Here is a 20254-nt window from a genome sequence, read left to right as displayed (position 1 = left end):
TCGTCGACCTGCGTGGTTCAACAGAAACTTGAACTGGAGTTTCATGATCATCATCATTAACTTCCTCCTCAACCAGTGTCGCAATGACAGAGGTTTCCCCTTGCCCTACGCCACCATCCAGAGGGATGAGAGGTTCGACAACCTCGTCAAGTTCTATCTTCCTCCCACTCAATTCTCTCGAGAGAAACTCCTTCTCGAGAAAAGTTCCGTTCTTAGCAACAAACACTTTGCCCTCGGATTTGAGATAGAAGGTGTACCCAACTGTCTCTTTCGGGTAACCTATCAAGACGCACCTTTCCGCTTTGGGTTCCAGCTTTTCAGGCTGAAGCTTTTTGACATAAGCATCACATCCCCAAACTTTAAGAAATGACAACTTTGGCCTTTTGCCATACCACAGTTCGTATGGTGTCGTCTCAACGGATTTCGATGGTGCCCTATTTAAAGTGAATGCAGCTGTTTCTAATGCATAACCCCAAAACGACAACGGCAAATCGGTAAGAGACATCATAGATCGCACCATTTCTAACAAAGTACGATTACGACGTTCGGACACACCATTACGCTGTGGTGTTCCAGGCGGTGTTAACTGCGAAACAATTCCACATTGTCTTAAGTGAGTACCAAACTCGAAACTCAGATATTCACCCCCACGATCAGACCGTAGGAACTTGATCTTCTTGTTACGATGATTTTCCACTTCACTCTGAAATTGCTTGAACTTTTCAAATGTTTCAGACTTGTGTTTCATCAAGTAGACATAACCATATCTACTTAAATCGTCAGTGAAGGTGAGAAAATAACGATATCCGCCGCGTGCCTCCACGCTCATTGGACCACACACATCGGTATGTATGATTTCCAACAAGTCACTTGCACGCTCCATTGTTCCGGAGAACGGAGTCTTAGTCATCTTGCCCATGAGGCATGGTTCGCACGTGTCAAGTGAATCAAAGTCAAGTGACTCCAAAAGTCCATCAGCATGGAGTTTCTTCATGCGCTTTACACCAATATGACCCAAGCGGCAGTGCCACAAAAATATGGCGCTATCATTGTTTACTCTAACTCTTTTGGTCTCAATGTTATGTATATGCGTATCTCTATCAAGATTCAATATGAACAATCCTCTCACATTCGGTGCATGACCATAAAAGATGTTACTCATAGAAATAGAACAACCATTATTCTCAGACTTAAAAGAGTAACCGTCTCCCAATAAACAAGATCCAGATATAATGTTCATGCTCAACGCAGGCACTAAATAACAATGATTTAAGTTCATCACTAATCCCGATGGTAGTTGAAGTGACACTGTGCCGACGGCGATTGCATAAACCTTGGAACCGTTTCCTACGCGCATCGTCACTTCGTCTTTCGCCAGCCTTCGTCTATTCCGCAGTTCCTGCTTCGAGTTGCAAATGTGAGCAACAGAACCGGTATCGAATACCCAGGCACTACTACGAGAGCCGGTTAAGTACACATCAATAACATGTATATCAAATATACCTGATTTTTCTTTGCCCGCCTTCTTATCTGCCAGATACTTGGGGCAATTGCGCTTCCAGTGACCCATACCCTTGCAATAGAAGCACTCTGTTTCAGGCTTAGGTCCAGCCTTGGGTTTCTTCGGCGGATTGGCAACAGGCTTGCCGTTCTTCTTCGAATTGCCCTTCTTGCCTTTGCCGTTTCTCTTGAAACTAGTGGTCTTGCTCACCATCAACACTTGATGCTCTTTACGGAGTTCAGACTCTGCGACTTTCAGCATCGCAAACAACTCGCCGGGAGACTTGTTCATCCCTTGCATGTTGTAGTTCAACACAAAGCCTTTATAGCTTGGCGGCAGTGATTGAAGGATTCTGTCAGTGATAGCTTCTTGCGGGAGTTCAATCCCCAGTTCAGCTAGACGGTTTGAGTACCCAGACATTTTGAGCACATGTTCACTGACATACGAGTTTTCCTCCATCTTGCAAGCATAGAATTTATCGGAGGTCTCATACCTCTCGATCCGGGCGTTCTTCTGAAAGTTAAACTTCAACTCCTGGAACATCTCAAATGCTCCATGACGCTCAAAGCGACGTTGAAGTCCCGGTTCTAAGCTATACAAGACTGCACATTGAACTATTGAGTAGTCCTCCTTACGTGCTAACCAAGCGTTCTTAACATCCTGATCAGCCGTAGCGGGTGGTTCATCTCCTAGCGCAGCATTAAGGACATAATCCTTCTTTCCAGCTTGTAAGATAAGCTTAAGATTACGAGCCCAGTCTACAAAGTTGCTTCCATCATCTTTCAACTTAGCTTTCTCTAGGAACGTATTAAAATTCAGGATGACACTTACGTGAGCCATGATCTACAACACAAATATATTCAAAGTGGACTTAGACTATGTTCAAGATAATTAGAGTTCAACTTTAATCAAATTATATGCTAAACTCCCACTCAAAAAGTACATCTCTCTAGTCATTTGAGTGGTGCATGATCCACTTACACTATCCCAAGTCCGATCATCACGTGAGTTGAGTATAGTTTCAGTGGTAAGCATCCCTATGCTAATCATATCAACTATATGATTCATGATCGACCTTTCGGTCTCATGTGTTCCGAGGCCATGTCTGCACATGCTAGGCTCGTCAAGCTTAACCCGAGTGTTCCGCGTGCGCAACTGTTTTGCACCCGTTGTATGTGAACGTTGAGTCTATCACACCCGATCATCACGTGGTGTCTCGAAACGACGAACTGTAGCAACGGTGCACAGTCGGGGAGAACACAATTTCGTCTTGAAATTTTAGTGAGGGATCACCTCATAATGCTACCGTCGTTCTAAGCAAAATAAGGTGCAATAAAGGATTAACATCACATGCAATTCATAAGTGACATGATATGGCCATCATCACGTGCTTCTTGATCTCCATCACCAAAGCACCGGCACGATCTTCTTGTCACCGGCGCCACACCATGATCATCCATCAACGTGTTGCCATCGGGGTTGTCGTGCTACTTATGCTATTACTACTAAAGCTACATCCTAGCAAAATAGTAAACGCATCTGCAAGCACAAACGTTAGTATAAAGACAACCGTATGGCTCCTGCCGGTTGTCGTACCATCGACATGCAAGTCGATATTTCTATTACAACATGATCATCTCATACATCCAATATATGACATCACATCGTTGGCCATATCACATCACAATCATACCCTGCAAAAACAAGTTAGACGTCCTCTAATTTTGTTGTTGCATGTTTTACGTGGTGACCAAGGGTATCTAGTAGGATCGCATCTTACTTACGCAAACACCACAACGGAGATATATGAGTTGCTATTTAACCTCATCCAAGGACCTCCTCGGTCAAATCCGATTCAACTAACGTTGGAGAAACCGTCACTTGCCAGTCATCTTTGAGCAAAGGGGGTTACTCGTAACGATGAAACCAGTCTCTCGTAAGCGTACGAGTAATGTCGGTCCAAGCCGCTTCAATACAACAATACCGCGGAATCAAGAAAAGACTAAGGAGGGCAGCAAAACGCACATCATCGCCCACAAAACCTTTTGTGTTCTACTCGAGAAGACATCTACGCATGAACCTAGCTCATGATGCCACTGTTGGGGAACGTCGCATGGGAAACAAAAATTTTCCTACGCGCACGAAGACCTATCATGGTGATGTCCATCTACGAGAGGGGATGAGTGATCTACGTACCCTTGTAGATCATACAGCAGAAGCGTTATAGAACGCGGTTGATGTAGTGGAACGTCCTCACGTCCCTCGATCCGCCCCGCGAACAATCCCGCGATCAGTCCCACGACCTAGTACCGAACGGACGGCACCTCCGCGTTCAGCACACGTACAGCTCGACGATGATCTCGGCCTTCTTGATCCAGCAAGAGAGACAGAGAGGTAGAAGACTTCTCCGGCAGCGTGACGGCGCTCCGGAGGTTGGTGATGATCTTGTCTCAGCAGGGCTCCGCCCGAGCTCCGCAGAAACACGATCTAGAGGAAAAACTATGGAGGTATGTGGTCGGGCAGCCGTGAGAAAGTCGTCTCAAATCTTCCCTAAAAGCCCCATATATATAGGAGGAGGGAGGGGGACCTTGCCTTGGGGTCCAAGGGATCCCCAAGGGGTCGGCCGAGCCAGGGGGGAGGACTCTCCCCCCCCCAAACCGAGTCCTACTTGGTTTGGTGGGAGGGAGTCCTTCCCCTTTCCCACTTCTTCCTTTTTTTTCCTTTCCTTTGATTTTTTCTCTCTTGGCGCATAGGGGATTGGTGGGCTGTCCCACCAGCCCACTAAGGGCTGGTGTGACCCCCCCAAATGCCTATGGGCTTCCCCGGAGTGGGTTGCCCCCCTCCGGTGAACTCCCGGAACCCATTCGTCATCCCCGGTACATTCCCGGTAACTCCGAAAACCTTCCGGTAATCAAATGAGGTCATCCTATATATCAATCTTCGTTTCCGGACTATTCCGGAAACCCTCGTGACGCCCGTGATCTCATCCGGGACTCCGAACAACATTCGGTAACCAACCATATAACTCAAATACGCATAAAACAACGTCGAACCTTAAGTGTGCAGACCCTGCGGGTTCGAGAACTATGTAGACATGACCCGAGAGACTCCTCGGTCAATATCCAACAGCGGGACCTGGATGCCCATATTGGATCCTACATATTCTACGAAGATCTTATCGTTTGAACCTCAGTGCCAAGGATTCGTATAATCCCGTATGTCATTCCCTTTGTCCTTCGGTATGTTACTTGCCCGAGATTCGATCGTCGGTATCCGCATACCTATTTCAATCTCGTTTACCGGCAAGTCTCTTTACTCGTTCCGTAATACAAGATCCCGCAACTTACACTAAGTTACATTGCTTGCAAGGCTTATGTGTGATGTTGTATTACCGAGTGGGCCCCGAGATACCTCTCCGTCACACGGAGTGACAAATCCCAGTCTTGATCCATACTAACTCAACTAACACCTTCGGAGATACCTGTAGAGCATCTTTATAGTCACCCAGTTACGTTGCGACGTTTGATACACACAAAGCATTCCTCCGGTGTCAGTGAGTTATATGATCTCATGGTCATAGGAATAAATATTTGACACGCAGAAAACAGTAGCAACAAAATGACACGATCAACATGCTACGTCTATTAGTTTGGGTCTAGTCCATCACGTGATTCTCCCAATGACGTGATCCAGTTATCAAGCAACAACACCTTGTTCTTAATCAGAAGACACTGACTATCATCGATCAACTGGCTAGCCAACTAGAGGCATGCTAGGGACGGTGTTTTGTCTATGTATCCACACATGTAAATGAGTCTTCATTCAATACAATTATAGCATGGATAATAAACTATTATCTTGATACAGGAATTATAATAATAACTATACATTTATTATTGCCTCTAGGGCATAATTCCAACAGATCCTTGGGTCGTAGAGCACAAAACCTTTATTGAGAAGACGTACTATGACCGAGGCCAACAGAGGAAGGATGGAGATATAATCAAAGAGCACAACTCATGTTTCACGCGTTGGTTCAAGCAGAAGCTTCTGTCGTACCCTTTACATGAGGATTCTTCCGCGGAAGAACAACTCATATTCGCCTTGTCACAGGGCGCCGAGCACAACCTAATGACGTATGAGGCGTACGATATCAACGGCTACACATTCTACACCGAGAGAAAGGACATGAAGAGCGATGGTTATCGGAACTCCGGGGTAACGATGGAATCCTACACCGGTAACGACAAGGACAGATACTACGGAAGGATCGAGGAGATCTGGGAGCTGAGCTACGCAGGAGAGAAGGTCCCGATGTTCCGTGTCAGATGGGCCAAGATTGTCAGAAAAGAAGACCGGTATTTCACCACCATGGTTATACCCGAAGCCAAAACCAAGACCGCGGGCGCAAACGTCACCGCGAAAAATGAGCCATGGGTACTGGCTTCCCAAGTGGACCAATGCTTCTTCATTACCGACCCGCCAAAGCCCAGTCGTGTTGTCGTGAGGAGAGGCAAAAGGAAGATCATCGGAATGGATGGAGTCGCCAATGAGCAAGACTTCGACAAGTACGGCGACCCGAAGATGGAACATGACGACGATGATGAAGTACCAGCATACACCACAAGAAGAAGCAGGACCACCCTACCTAAAGGACGTCCGTTCAAGAGAAGAACTCCATTTACGAAAAATAAGGGCAAGAAGATTGTGAACAAATAGCTAGCTAAGATCGATTGTATTTAAATTGTAGCCTTCATTTCTCGATTGTATTTCGACATTTTCAAATTTGATGATATTTTTTCATATTCAATATGAAAAAATATTGAATATTCATGAGGCACTCGATCTCGATCCCCTCCATCTCGATCGCTATCACCCCTCGCAAGATCCCCCTCGCCGCCGTGCACTCCCCGCACCCTCCCACGCTCCACCGCCGCCGCCATACTTACCACTAGAACACCAATTCACAAGATTCAACTCCTATTCATAGGCATCTACTTGCAAACATCAAAAAAAATACTAGGCACTAGATGTTGTTGTGAGGGAAGATAAATCACCCTCATGGTGTGATGCACACCACAGCATCAACTTCTCAAACCAAGGTGCAACCAGCACAAGAAAACAATGCATAGAAAAAAATAAAAGGAAAAAAAATAAAAGGAGGGGGGAAGAGGATTCGAACCCGCCACCTCCTACTAGCAGGCAAAACCCACGCACCACTCCGCTACTACTTCGGAGATTAACAACGTAGAGAAGGCGCACCTCATATACATGCGCCATTACTATATAAAAAAATATTCTAATGGCGCACCGCTCGGGATGCGCCATTCCTAAGCCGGCTGCCCTCGCGCCCTCCTCTCTTCTCCCGCAGCCTCCCCCTACCCCCTTTCCACCGCCCAGCAGCGTCCGCCGTCTCCCCGAACCCTAGCTCCGCCGCCGCGGAGGGACACCACCTCCCCGACCTCACCGTCCTCGGCCGCCACCTCAAGTCCCCCTGCAAGACCCACGCCGTCCTCATCCTCTCCACCGACGGCGCCCCTTCCTCCGCCCCTGCAGCGCAGCACCAGTAAATAGCCGATCCTCTCGGTGCTGCTCGGCGGGGCCGTCGCCTTCGTCTTCCTTGCCGACTACCTACGCCGCAAGCGCGCCGACATCGCGCACGTGCCCCCCTCCGCCGTCGCCGCCGCCCCGGACCTGCCCAAGCAGGTCCGCCCCGCCGTCCAGAACAAGAAGGGACGACCCCAGCACCACCACGCCTCCGCCAACGACAAGGTCCACCCCCATCTCATCTTGTCTCCACCCCCATCTAGCTCGCGCGCATACTGCACACTCGGATGGGATCCATGATTCCACACATGTGCTAGCTACTACCGATCTCGCTCTCACACAGAGGGATTAGTCAGTGGTGTCTCCGATTACAGTCCAATAGATTCGATTCGGAGTGTATCCTAGGAGAACATAATCCTCATAGTTCATCCATTCCGGCACTTTCTGTTGAAATGTAGACATTCATAGTTCCATATAAATATTGGAATGTGCGGTGAGTGTGGTCTCAGCTGAATTGTGTGTTTTCTTCCATGAGGCGGCCAAGAAGCACCACCACCTCGACCTCAACACCCTCAGGGGACACACCGACTGCGTCACTGCGCTTGACTTCTCCAGCGACTCCTGCAACCTAACCATCGGTGAGCCTACCGTCAGCCTCCCATTCGATCAGGATCTATCATGCTTACGCACAGAAACGTTTTAATTTCCCCTCCTATGGGCTATTTATTTGTCTGGCTGATATGGCAAGCCTCATTTATTTGTCTGGCTGATACGACACGCCTTAGTGATAAATTAAACAGTTTCCACCTGGGCACCAATCATCCAGTTTGCATAACATCACACTTGGTCGACCAATCACAGCTGCTTCCCTGAATTCGTTGTTTCATATTTATATGTTTGCTACTCTTCTCGAGGTAGTAGCATGTGCGGATGGAGCTGTAAGGATATCTATTTATTTTGCGCCATAACTTTCTCAAATTTTCTCGCACGCTTCAATTATTTGTCAAGCTCATACGGCTTGCTTGGTGATACTTATAGCTGAGTTGTCAACCAGCCTTCATCTGCAAGAGAATGACAGCAGTAGGTGGAGTCCATCTGTCAGTTTATTGCAGAACAGGGCAGGTGCTTTACCTTTTCCTTAAGAAAAAAATCAACATGAACTGTTGGCAATCTCTGTTTCCGTTATGTGTCGTCGAATGTTTTTGTCTACAATGTTTTCTGTCCATCTGAATTTTAGTCTGCTGATTTGATTGTAGCAGTAATTTATGGTTGCAACTATATATACTGGGTTGGTAAAGAAAGAACTGTCAACATCATATTTCTGAATGCTGTAGAATTTGTAGTAAGTTGTGTTTGCTAGGTACTCCAGTAGCCATCGCTCGTCAGCCATACATGATGCAACATCTGCTATGTACTGTTAAATAGGAAGATGCTTGCTAAAAAAATAGGAAAATGGCATCACTTACTACATTCTATTACATAACTTTTCCTTTTTTGGTTCTGAAATGATACAAATATATAGGTCTGGAAGGACTTGTATAGAGGGCTGATTTGAATGGCTATAAGTTTAGTTAGCACATAATATCTGATGCACCATACTGTCCTAAGGCTATATTCGAAATTGATTAAAAATATGTCAAGTACGCTACAGTTTATAGTCAGGAAAATGAAGTCATAATCTTACTTTTACTAGTCCAGGACAGGAAAATGGGGTTTTTTGAAGATTGGATGACATAAGTTACAAATTAGCAGGCCTTGCTTTGCCAAGTTGCCAGGCCACTCGTAGGTTTGCTAGATACTGCTCCTGGTATAAAGTTTGCTAGCTGAATGATCATCTCGGTAGAAATGTAACAAGCAAGTACATGTAATATCAATACTAGAAAGAAGTGACCCAGTACCACCACTGACCAATGCACCAATGAATATTGAACGACTTTGGTAGATACACAGCAAATGCAATGGTTCAAACTAACAGTTCTGTAGGGCTCTATGTGCAGGAGCCAATGACGTTCAGTGCACTAACCTTGGGCAGATTCAGAAACAAGACCAGTGCACTAGCCTTCAAGGTAGTATAAAAGATTCATTATATTAGTATGACAGGGGACTAACCAAAGGATACTAAACATGAAATGGAACAGAACTGAAAACTGGACAAACAACACACCAAATAAGAGGACCATATGGTCTGTGTCCGTTTCATCCATATGAAAGTAGAGGCACATTGTGGTGCTAGTTTGCTGGGTTTTGTTTCCGACCATCGTGTCGTGATGATTTTGCAGGTACCTCGAGAGGCCCTTGAGTTTGCCGGAATGTCGATTAACTTCCGTTCCGGCAAATTCGGGTACTCCATATGTGCTATTTTCAGCAAAGGTCATGCTCAAATTTTCCGTGAATTTTAGCATGACTTTGCTAAAAATAGGACATATGGGGTACTTGCGACTAATACATGGGCCGGGGTATCTTAGTACTTAATTAAGTAGGATCAACTGCCCCTTTATTCTTGCTGCATTAAACCATAGGTGGCAATAGAGCCAAGTGATTAGGCCCAACTTAGAATTCTCCTTCCCTTTTCTTGATAGGGTATATTATTAGAAGATACCCATATATATCAGTCAACCTAGGGTGCCTCGGCATTGATAAACCCTAAATGATGAAAACTTAACTTAGCATTTAGGGTGCCTCAGCGTCGACAAACCCTAAATTATAAAACCTTGGCTTTTAGGGTGCCTCGGTGTCGATAAAAACCTAAATGATGAAAGCTTAGGCTTTTAGGGTGCCTCGGCGTCGACAAACTCTAAATGATAAAAGCTTAGATTTTAGGATGCCTCGGTGTCGACAAACCCTAAATGATGAGACCATGATCTTGTTCCTTGACAATAACCAACTTTTTGACCAAACTTTTTTCCTATTTAGAGCGAAACATGGCCCACAACGATGAGGCCGGCGGTTCGGGCAAGCCATTCTGGGAGCTGTCCCAGGAGATGGAGGAAGAACCTCACCGCTATTAGGATGCCGCGGAAGACACCGATCCCAAGTACACAACCCTGATGGTGGCGCCGGGGAAGAACCTCACCGCTATGAGGATGCCGCGGATGAACCTCACCGCTAGTGGTGTCGGGGATGACACCACTGATGGTGCCGCCGAGGATGCCACCACTGATGATGGCAGCGCACGCATAGATGGCAGCCAATCGAAGAGGCAACGGAAGTATCGGCGCCCGAACGTGCTCAGCACCGTAAAGGAGGAATTTACTGAAGTGAACTCCGACGGGTATCCAACGGCGCCCAAAGAAATAGTCAAGGGGTACGCGGTTCAGCTCGGGTGCATTCTCCGGAGCACTGTCTCGATCAACACCGAGAACCTAAGGCATAAGGACCGAGGGAATTTGCGCAACCTCCTCTTCACGAAGCTGCACGAACGATACAAGTTCCCCGGTGACGTCGCAAACACACGCCTCTCAAGGAATAAAGTGAACAGTGCCGCCCTCACGAAGATGAGCAAGGCCGTGTCTACTTGGAGAAGCGTGGTGAAGAGAATGATTGACAAAGGTGATAGTTATGAGAAGATCAAGGCGAAAAATCCTTCGATCAGCGAAGATGACTACAAGGAGTTCAAGATCAAGTGCGAGAGCAAGGCAACCGAGGAATCAATTCAATGGGGGAAAGAAATGCGGGAGTTGAACTTACGGGTCCACCAACTCGGTCCCGACGGTTACAGAGTGGCGGAACCTATATGGGACAAGGAGGACGCGGAGTGTGCCGAGCAAGGCCTACCACCCCGCTTCGAGAAATACGGTGACAAGCAGACCAGGAACTATGTCAGGGCCCGGTACAAGGTGGACCCAGTAATAAAGGAGCTTACCACGGATGCGAAGACCAGGCCGCTTGAGCATGTTCTGGTAAGGAATACACCCCACGTAATTAGCTCCATATGGTTTCATTCTAATTAATGAAGCCAAATTTCTAGATGGTTCATTCCTTCCGCAGGACACTGAAAGCAGTAGCACGGGGTCGTCTGAGAGCTCCCATTGGGACACCAATTTAAATAGGGCGTTTAACATAATGAAAAACAAGGATAAGTCCAGTAAGCCGTCGTCAGCTGGTCGTGTGGCTGGCAAAGGCTTGTCCACGAAATGTTCGTCATACTATAATGATGGTGGGCGAAAGGAGAGAAATACCAACTTGGAAAGCCGGTCGCGCGAGGTTGAAGAACTCAAGGCAAAAGTGGCGCAGATTCCGGAGATGGTCCAAGAGCTAGTGCAACACCAAGTGGGAGGGGTGATCACCGCCATTGTGCCTACCTTGATTGAGGGGCTGCAGGCGTGGATTGCGGGCGGCCAACAGGGGCCGCCCCCGATTCCCAGCTTCACGGCCAGCAACTCGCACAACACGCAGGCGACGCCATTGGTGTCTCCGGTGCCGGCCGGCACCTCGGCAGCAAGCGGCCCCTCCGTCACTTGCACACCCGCCGTTGGCGGTGCCTCGACATTAGTCGAGCTCGACGCCATCACGGTAACTAAGCCTCTCTCGGCCGATGACTTCATCTCCTTGCCTTTGACTGGGCATCCCCTGACGCCCTACATGTTTTCACAGGGCGCCGGCGCCGACGTTCCATGCACTCTCCTGCACTTCATGGGCACCGAGTTGATCGATGTCGCCAAGGGCAGAATCGTTCAACCAGGCAACCCCATGTTCCACGGTAAACCGATGCCACCCACCATGTATAGGGTTCAACTGGTTCGGGTGCTGCCAGGCTACGATGACTTGTTACCTCCGTTCCACCCTGTTGGGGCCGACAAAGATGATGTGATGACCCTCAGCGCCTGCTTAAGCTGGCCCTTGCTTTGGCCGAAGAGCTAAATTTGTTTGGGGCGGGGGACACCACCCCACAGACAACACCGCCAGTCGTGCCGGCACCAAGCCATGGCAAGACCGTCGCAATGCTACCGGACATGCATATGGCACAGGATCTGGACATGCATATGGCACAGGATTCGGATGACGACGATGACGATGATGGTACATTTACCAAGGTCAATAAGTAGTTTGCCGAACATGGGTACGGTGAGAAATTCTTGGGGCCTCCTTCTCAAGAACCCAACCCTGCAAAAGACGACCGCGATCTAGCTGGTACCACGGAGAAACCCAATTGTAACAGGCGTTGTCTGGCGTTTAGTTTTGAGGAGACGCCTCCAGCTGCTGCCTTCACCGAGCCTCAGATAGCCGAGGTGTGAAATATTATCAGCCCCAACACACTCAAGAAGGTGGTCTAAGCAGATGAACTCGATCCCATTACATCAGCAGAAGAAGGGACGGAAAAGAAAGACTAACAAGGGTGCGAGCCAGCCAGCACTGAGTATGATCCGTGCTCTGGACGGGCCACCTTCACCTAAGGATATCTCGAGGAGGGTGCATGTGGCGGGTAGGCCGATGCTACCGACCAATCTGCTCAATGCTGCAACCGGTGCTATGCGGAGTCTGCATGACAGTGTTCTTTGTTTAGAGAAGCGGCGTCTCCCCGAGAATAATGTGGCATACCCGGTTTTCGTGGCCAAGGTGCCAGAGGGCAAGGGCTTTGTCGATAGCGCCATCGTGGGTATGATCGTCCTGCGGTTTGCTGACATCTTCACTATGTTTAACCTTCATCCGCTGCACTACACCTTCGTTCGGCTATTTTCGCTGAGTATGGAGATGCGGATCATTAGAGACAAGACCCCGGAACTAGTGATAGTCGACCCCTTCTATATGCGTGCCAAGATCTTGGGCAGCGCTGGGGACCGACAAGTCGCGAGTTCATACCTCGAAGGCGTCATTCTGGCAAACTCAGAAAAGGATAACTTCCTCGTGCCTTACTTTCCCTGGTAAGTTATCCCCTCATCACCCCGTAACATATGATTTCTTAGATTTTGATCGTCCTTTTTTTCTAACATTCCGTGTTTTGTGCAGTGACACACGTTGCACACTCATCCTCTTAAGCCTGAAATATTCCACGGCCACGTATTTCGACTCAGACCGCCAGTCAAAAAAAGACTACACAAATATCGAGAAAGTTCTTGATGAACCTCTTCCCGGCTACGCCATATCTGGAGGCACCTTCAGCAGGACAAGTCTCAGGCACGCCAAGCACGTGTTCACCCACAATACGACGTTCGCCTGCGTCAAGCAGCCGCTTGGTAGTCAGAAGGATGCCTACTATGCCCTCCATCACATGCGGGCGGTCATACGGGACAGTAATCACCTTCGGCTACCAAATAATCTCAAAGATTGGGCCGCACGCTTGTCGGCAATCCAGGATGCGGACATCAGACAAGAATTCTTTCGCATCCAGTTGGAGTTTGCGGAAATCATCCATCAAGATGTCCTTCGTACCTCGGGGCAGTTCTACCTCAGATCTCCGTTGTCCAATAGTGAGATAGATACAATGCTACAAATGCAGGCTGACAACGACCGCAATTTCATGACCATCACGAAAGACGGCGGCTTCATCCACGTTCCTGTGAATCGCTACTAATTCATGTTGCAATATTAAACTTTAATGAACTTGTATGTCTCTTTGGTTTGGAGAGTCGTTCAACTTATATGTAATCGATGCTATTTATTAGTAGGACCATGAATCGTGTTGTTATAGTTGTAATATTAAACTTTAATGAACTTGTATGTCTCTGTGAATTGCTACTAACGTTTTGTTTCGCTAGTGCATAGAGATGCCGTCGTATGTCGTGTACAAGGGTAAGGTTCCCGGAGTCTACGACGACTGGGAGGAGTGTCGGAGACAGGTTCACCGATTCAGCGGTAACAGTTACAAAGGGTACACCACAAGGGCGGAGACAGAAGTTAGATACGTGCGTTATCTAGCGGGAGAGAGGAGGGAGCGTTGGAGGAACCGGATGAAGACCAGTTTCATTGCGATTATGCTCATCGTGATGACCGCAACTCTCTTATATGTGATGGTAGTTTAGATGGTCGATATCGACTTGTAATGTGAAGACAAACTCGCTACTCGCGGTCTCGAGACTTGTAATGTTCTAACTTTGTTTGGTATTTTAAATTCGGAGACTAATATGATGAATTGTATTCGAAGACTAATCTTCTATTGTATTCAATAAATCTGTTGTTCATATGTTGTGCTATCTATATTCTGTGCAATAATATATTTTGTAACCTGTGCAAATATCAGAAAAAATAAAATAAATACCTAATATTCATACTAGTGGCGCATCACTCAGCACACTAGTGGCGCACTTCAAAAGCACACTAGTGGCGCATCGTCAACTAGTGCGCCATTATTAAGCCAGAGCATATGGTAAATATGGCCCTCGGAGGCATACTAATGGCGCACCATAAGCTATACTAATGACGCACTAGGATCTATACTAATGGCGCACCAGAATCTATAGTAATGGCGCACCGGGATCTATACTAATGGCGCACTACTTTGTGCGCCATTAGTATACCAGATACTAATGACGCACCATGAGCAATACTAATGGCGCACTGCCTGGTGCGCCATTAGTATACTAGATACTAATGGCGCACTTGTGGTGCGCCATTAGTAAAAAAATCTAATGGCCTGATGCTAGTGGCGCACCTATAGTGCGCCATTAGTAGCCAAAATAGGTGCGCCATTAGCAAGCCTTTTCCTAGTAGTGAAGACAAGACAAACTTACGGGTATCCTTGAAGAGAGTGGGCCAATAGAAACCTGATTGCAATACCTTGTGTGCAGTTCTATCTCCCGCATGGTTTCCTCCGTAAGCCTTGGAGTCACACTTCTGTAGGATCTGTCCCTGTTCATGTTCAGGTACACAACGTCTAATTACACCATCTACTCCTTCCTTATAAAGGTGAGGATCATCCCAAAAGTAATGTCTCAAATCAAAGAAGAATTTTTCTTTTGCTGGTATGTGAAACTAGGTGGTGTATATTTGGCAACGATATAGTTTGCATAATCAGCATACCACGGTGCACTACGTGAAGTATTGATGACATTCAATTGCTCATCAGGAAAGTTATCAGTAAGAGGTTGTGGATCATCAAGAACATTCTCCAACCTAGACAAGTTATCTGCTACTAGGTTCTCAGCACTCTTCCTATCGACAACATGCAAATCAAATTCTTCTAGCAAGAGAACCATCTGTAAGTCTAGGTTTAGCATATTTCTTTTCCATGAGGTACTTAATAGCAGCGTGATCAGTGTGAATAGTGACTTTCGAATCAACTATGTAAGATCTGAACTTTTCACATGCAAACACGACTGCTAAAATTCCTTTTCAGTAGTAGCATAGTTTCTTTGGGCAGTGTCTAGAGTTTTACTAGCATAGTGAATAACATTCAACTTCTTATCAACTCTTTGTCCTAGAACAACACCAACAGCATAATTACTAGCATCGCACATGATTTCAAAAGGTAAGTTCCAATCAGGTGGTTGAACAATAGGTGTAGTTATCAAGGCCTTCTTAAGTATTTCGAAGGCTTCCTCACAATCATCGTAAAAACAAAAGGAATATCCTTTTGCAAGAGATTGGTAAGAGGCCTAGAAATCTTTGAGAAGTCCTTAATGAACCTTCTATAGAAACAAGCATGACCAAGGAAACTTCTTACACCTTTGATATCTGTGGGGCATGGCATTTTCTCGATTGCATCAACCTTAGCCTTATTGACTTCAATACCTCTTTCAGAAATTTTGTGTCCTAAGACAATGCCTTCATTAACCATAAAGTGGCACTTCTCCCAATTCAAGACAAGATTGGTATATTTACATCTCTACAAGACTCGATCAAGGTTGCTGAGGCAATCATCAAAAGAAGACCCGTAAATGGAGAAGTCATCCATGAAAACCTCAACAATCTTTTCACAAAAGTCAGAGAATATAGCCATCATACATCTTTGAAAGGTAGCAGGTGCATTACATAAGCCAAAAGGCATACGTCTGTAAGCAAAGGTACCGAAAGGGCAGGTGAAAGTGGTTTTTCCTGATCAGATTGTGCAACAAGTATTTGGGAGAAACCAGAATAACCGTCTAGAAAGCAGAAGTGTGTATGTTTAGACAGTCTTTCTAGGATTTGGTTGATAAAAGGCAAAGAGTAATGATCTTTCCTAGTGGCTTTATTCAATTTCCTAAAATCGATCACCATTCTATAGCCAGTAATAATCCTCTATGGGATCAATTCATCCTTATCATTAGGGACAACGGTAATACCTCCCTTCTTAGGGATGCAATGCACCGGACTCACCCAATCACTATGAGCAACATGATAGATAATACCTGCTTCCAGGAGCTTTAGTATTTCTTTTCTTACTACCTATTTCATCTTAGTATTTAATCTCCGTTGATGATCAGCAACTGGTTTGGAATCAGGATCGGTTTTAATTTTGTGCTGGCATATAGTGGGACTAATGCCCTTAAGATCATCAAGAGTATATCCAATAGCAGCACGGTGCTTCCTAAAGGTTTTTAATAACTTATTTTCTTCATGCTCTGAGAGGCTAGCACTAATAATAATATGATATATTTCTTTTTCATCAAGATAAGCATACTTAAGAGTATCATGCAACTGTTTAAGCTCGAATACACGATCACCCTTTGGTGGGGGGTGGATCTCCAAGCAGTTCAACAGGCAAATTATTCTTAAGGATAGGATATTGTTCAAAGATAACTCTATCTATCTCATCCCTTTCATCCATATGCATATCATTTTCATGCTCAAGCAAGTATTGCTCTAAAGGATCAGTAGTAGGCACAGCAATAGAAGCTAGGGCAATAGTTTCATCCTTACTAGACAACTCTTTTTCATGAGGTTGTCTACCAAACTTGGAGAAATTGAACTCATGTGACACACCTTCAAAGCCAAAAGTGACAGTTTGCTTCTCACAGTCAATATGAGCGTTGACAGTATTGAGGAAAGGTCTGCCAAATATGATGGGAGAAAAGCTATCTTGTGTGGTAGCAAGAACGAGGAAATCAGCATGATACTTCGTTTTACCACACAAGACTTCAACATCTCTAATAACTCCCAAAGGGCAGATAGTATCTCTATTGGCAAGCTGAATATTGACATCAATGGGTTCTATCTCGACAGGTGCAATCTTGTCTTTGATTTCATCATATAAGGATCGAGGTATTGCACTAACACTAGCACCCATATCACATATACCATGATAATAATGATCTCCTATCTAAACAGAAACAGCAGGCGTGCCAACAAGAGGCCTATGTTTGTCTCTAGCATGAGGTTTAGCAATTCTAGCAGCATCTTCACATAACTAAATATCATGGCCCTCGATATTGTCGGACAGAAGATCTTTGATAATAGCAATGCTAGGTTCAAATATAATTTGCTCGGGTGGTGTAGATGTTCTAATGTAGCCCCTACGTATCACAGTTGGAGCTTTAGAATGATCCTTTATCCTAACAGGGAAAGGTGGTTTCTCAATGTAAGGACTTGGAACAATAGGATCATTATAGGCAATGACTTTCTCTTCAACTGGATTGGGTTTAACTACATTGACTTCTAAGGGAGGATGATATTTAAACCACTTCTCTTTGGGGAGATCGATATGAGCAGCGAATGATTCAGACAATGAAGCTACTATCTCAGAGTCAAGTCCATACTTAGCGCTAAAATCACAAAAAGTATTTGTTTCAACAAAGGATTTAACGCAATCAAACTTGAAATTCATACCTGACTCCTTACCTTCATCTAGCTCCCAATCTTCAGAGTTGCGTTTAATTCTTTCCAATAAATTCCATTTGAAGTCAATATCTCTCTTCATAAAAGAACCGGTACAAGAAGTGTCAAGCATGGTGCGATCATCATGAGAAAGCCGAGCATAGAAGTTCTGAATGATAATTTCTCTCGAGAGCTCATGGTTGGGGCATGAATATAACATTGATTTAAGCCTCCCCCAAGCTTGAGCGATGCTTTCTCTGTCACGAGGCCAAAAATTATAAATATAACCCCGATCACGATGTACTAGATGCATAGGATAAAACTTTTGATTAAATTCCAATTTCAACCGGTTGTAGTTCCATGATCCAGTATCATCACATAGCCTATACCATGTCAATGCTTTATCCCTCAAAGATAAGGGAAATACCTTCTTCTTGACCTCATCCTCGGGCAAACCTGTAAGCTTAAATAAACCACAAACTTCATCTACGTAGATTAGATGCAAGTCGGGATGTGATGTTCCATCTCCTGTAAAAGGATTAGCCAGCAGTTTCCCAAGCATACCCGAAGGAAATTCATAGAAAATAATTTCAGTAGGTGCAACAGGTTGAGGAGCAACTCTTTGTGCTTCCGTTCGAGGTGAATATACCCCGAACAAGCTCCTCAAAGGATTAGTTTCCATAGTGACAAGTGACAATAAATTTCAGCACACTACAGAAATGTTTCCTTACCAAATTCCACTTACCAAAGGTGCTTCACTCCCCGGCAACGGCGCCAGAAAGGAGTCTTGATGACCCACAAGTATAGGGGATCTATCATAGTCCTTTCGATAAGTAAGAGTGTCGAACCCAACGAGGAGCAGAAGGATCTGACAAGTGGTTTTCAGCAAGGTAATCTCTGCAAGCACTGAAATTATCGGTAACAAGTAGTTGTGTGATAAGATGATTCGTAGCAAGTAGCAAGTAACAATAATAAAAACGGTGCAGCAAAGTTGCCCAATCCCTTTTGTAGCAAGGGACAAGCCTGGACAAACTCTTATAGGAGGTAAAATGCTCCCGAGGACACATGGGAATTTCTGTCAAGCTAGTTTTCATCATGTTCATATGATTCGCGTTCGCTACTTTGATAGTTTGATATGTGGGTGGACCGGTGCTTGGGTACTACCCTTACTTGTACAAGCATCCCACTTATGATTAACCCCTCTCGCAAGCATCCGCAACTACGAAAGAAGAATTAAGACAAAGTCTAACCATAGTATTAAACTAGTGGATCCAAATCAGCCCCTTATAAAGCAACGCATAAACTAGGGTATAAGCTTCTGTCACTCTAGCAACCCATCATCTACTTACTACTTCCCAATGCCTTCCTCTAGGCCCAAATAATAGTGAAGTGTTATGTAGTCGACGTTCACAACACATCAAAATATCGAACAAATACCAAATTCACATCACTACTTATAGCAGGACTTATCCCATGTCCTCAGGAACAAAAGTGACTACTCACAAAGCATAATAATATTCATGACCAGAGAGGTAATGAGTAGCATCAAAGATCTGAACATATAATCTTGCACCAAGTAATCCAACTAGCATCAACTACAAATACTAATTAACACTACTAGCAACCTTACAAGTACCAATCGAAGTCGCGAGACGGAGATTGGTTACAAGAGATGAACTAGGGTTTGGAGATGAGATGGTGCTGATGAAGATGTTGATGGTGATGAGTCCCCTCCGATGAGAGGAGTGTTGGTGATGACGATGCCGACGATTTCCCCCTCCGGGAGGGAAGTTTCCCCGGCAGGATGACCCTGCCGGAGCTCTAGATTGGTTCTGCTCAAGTTCTGCCTCGTGGTGGCGGTGATTCCTCCAGAAAGCCTCCTCGTGATTTTTTTGGGAACGAAACCCTCCTTATAACAAAAGAGGGGGACAGAGGGCCAACAGGGAGCTCACAAGCCCCCTAGGCGCGGCTAGGGGGGTAGGCCGCGCCTTGCAGGCTTGTGGCCTCCTGCTGGAGCCCCTCTGGTACTTCTTCAGCCCAGTATTTTTTATAAATTCCAAAATAAATCCTCGTTGATTTTCACGGCTTTTGGAGTTGCGCAAAATAGGTATCTCAAACTTGCTCCCTTTTCAGGCCAGAATTCCAACTGCCGGCATTCTCCCTCTTCATGTAAACCTTGCAAAATAAGAGAGAAAAGGCATAAGTATTGTACCGTGAAGTGTAATAACAGCCCAAAAAGCGATAAATATCAACATGAAAGCATGATGCAAAATGGACGTATCACTAGCCAAATAGAGGCTTGCTAGGGGAATTTTTTTGTCTATGTATCCACACATGTATCTATGTTTTCATTCAATCCAATTATAGCATGGATAATAAACGATTATCTTGAAACAGGAAATATAATAATAACTATTTTATCATTTCCTCTAGGGCATATTTCCAACACGGCGATGATGGAGTTGATGGCATCTCGTCTGAGGGGCGGCTAAGTGGCCGCTAAAGCAATTTAAAAATCACGTCAATGGCTCGTTGAAG

This window comes from Hordeum vulgare, chromosome 2H (assembly GCF_904849725.1).
Source record: "Hordeum vulgare subsp. vulgare chromosome 2H, MorexV3_pseudomolecules_assembly, whole genome shotgun sequence".
NCBI lineage: Eukaryota > Viridiplantae > Streptophyta > Magnoliopsida > Poales > Poaceae > Hordeum > Hordeum vulgare.
This window is presented reverse-complemented; position numbering follows the sequence as displayed.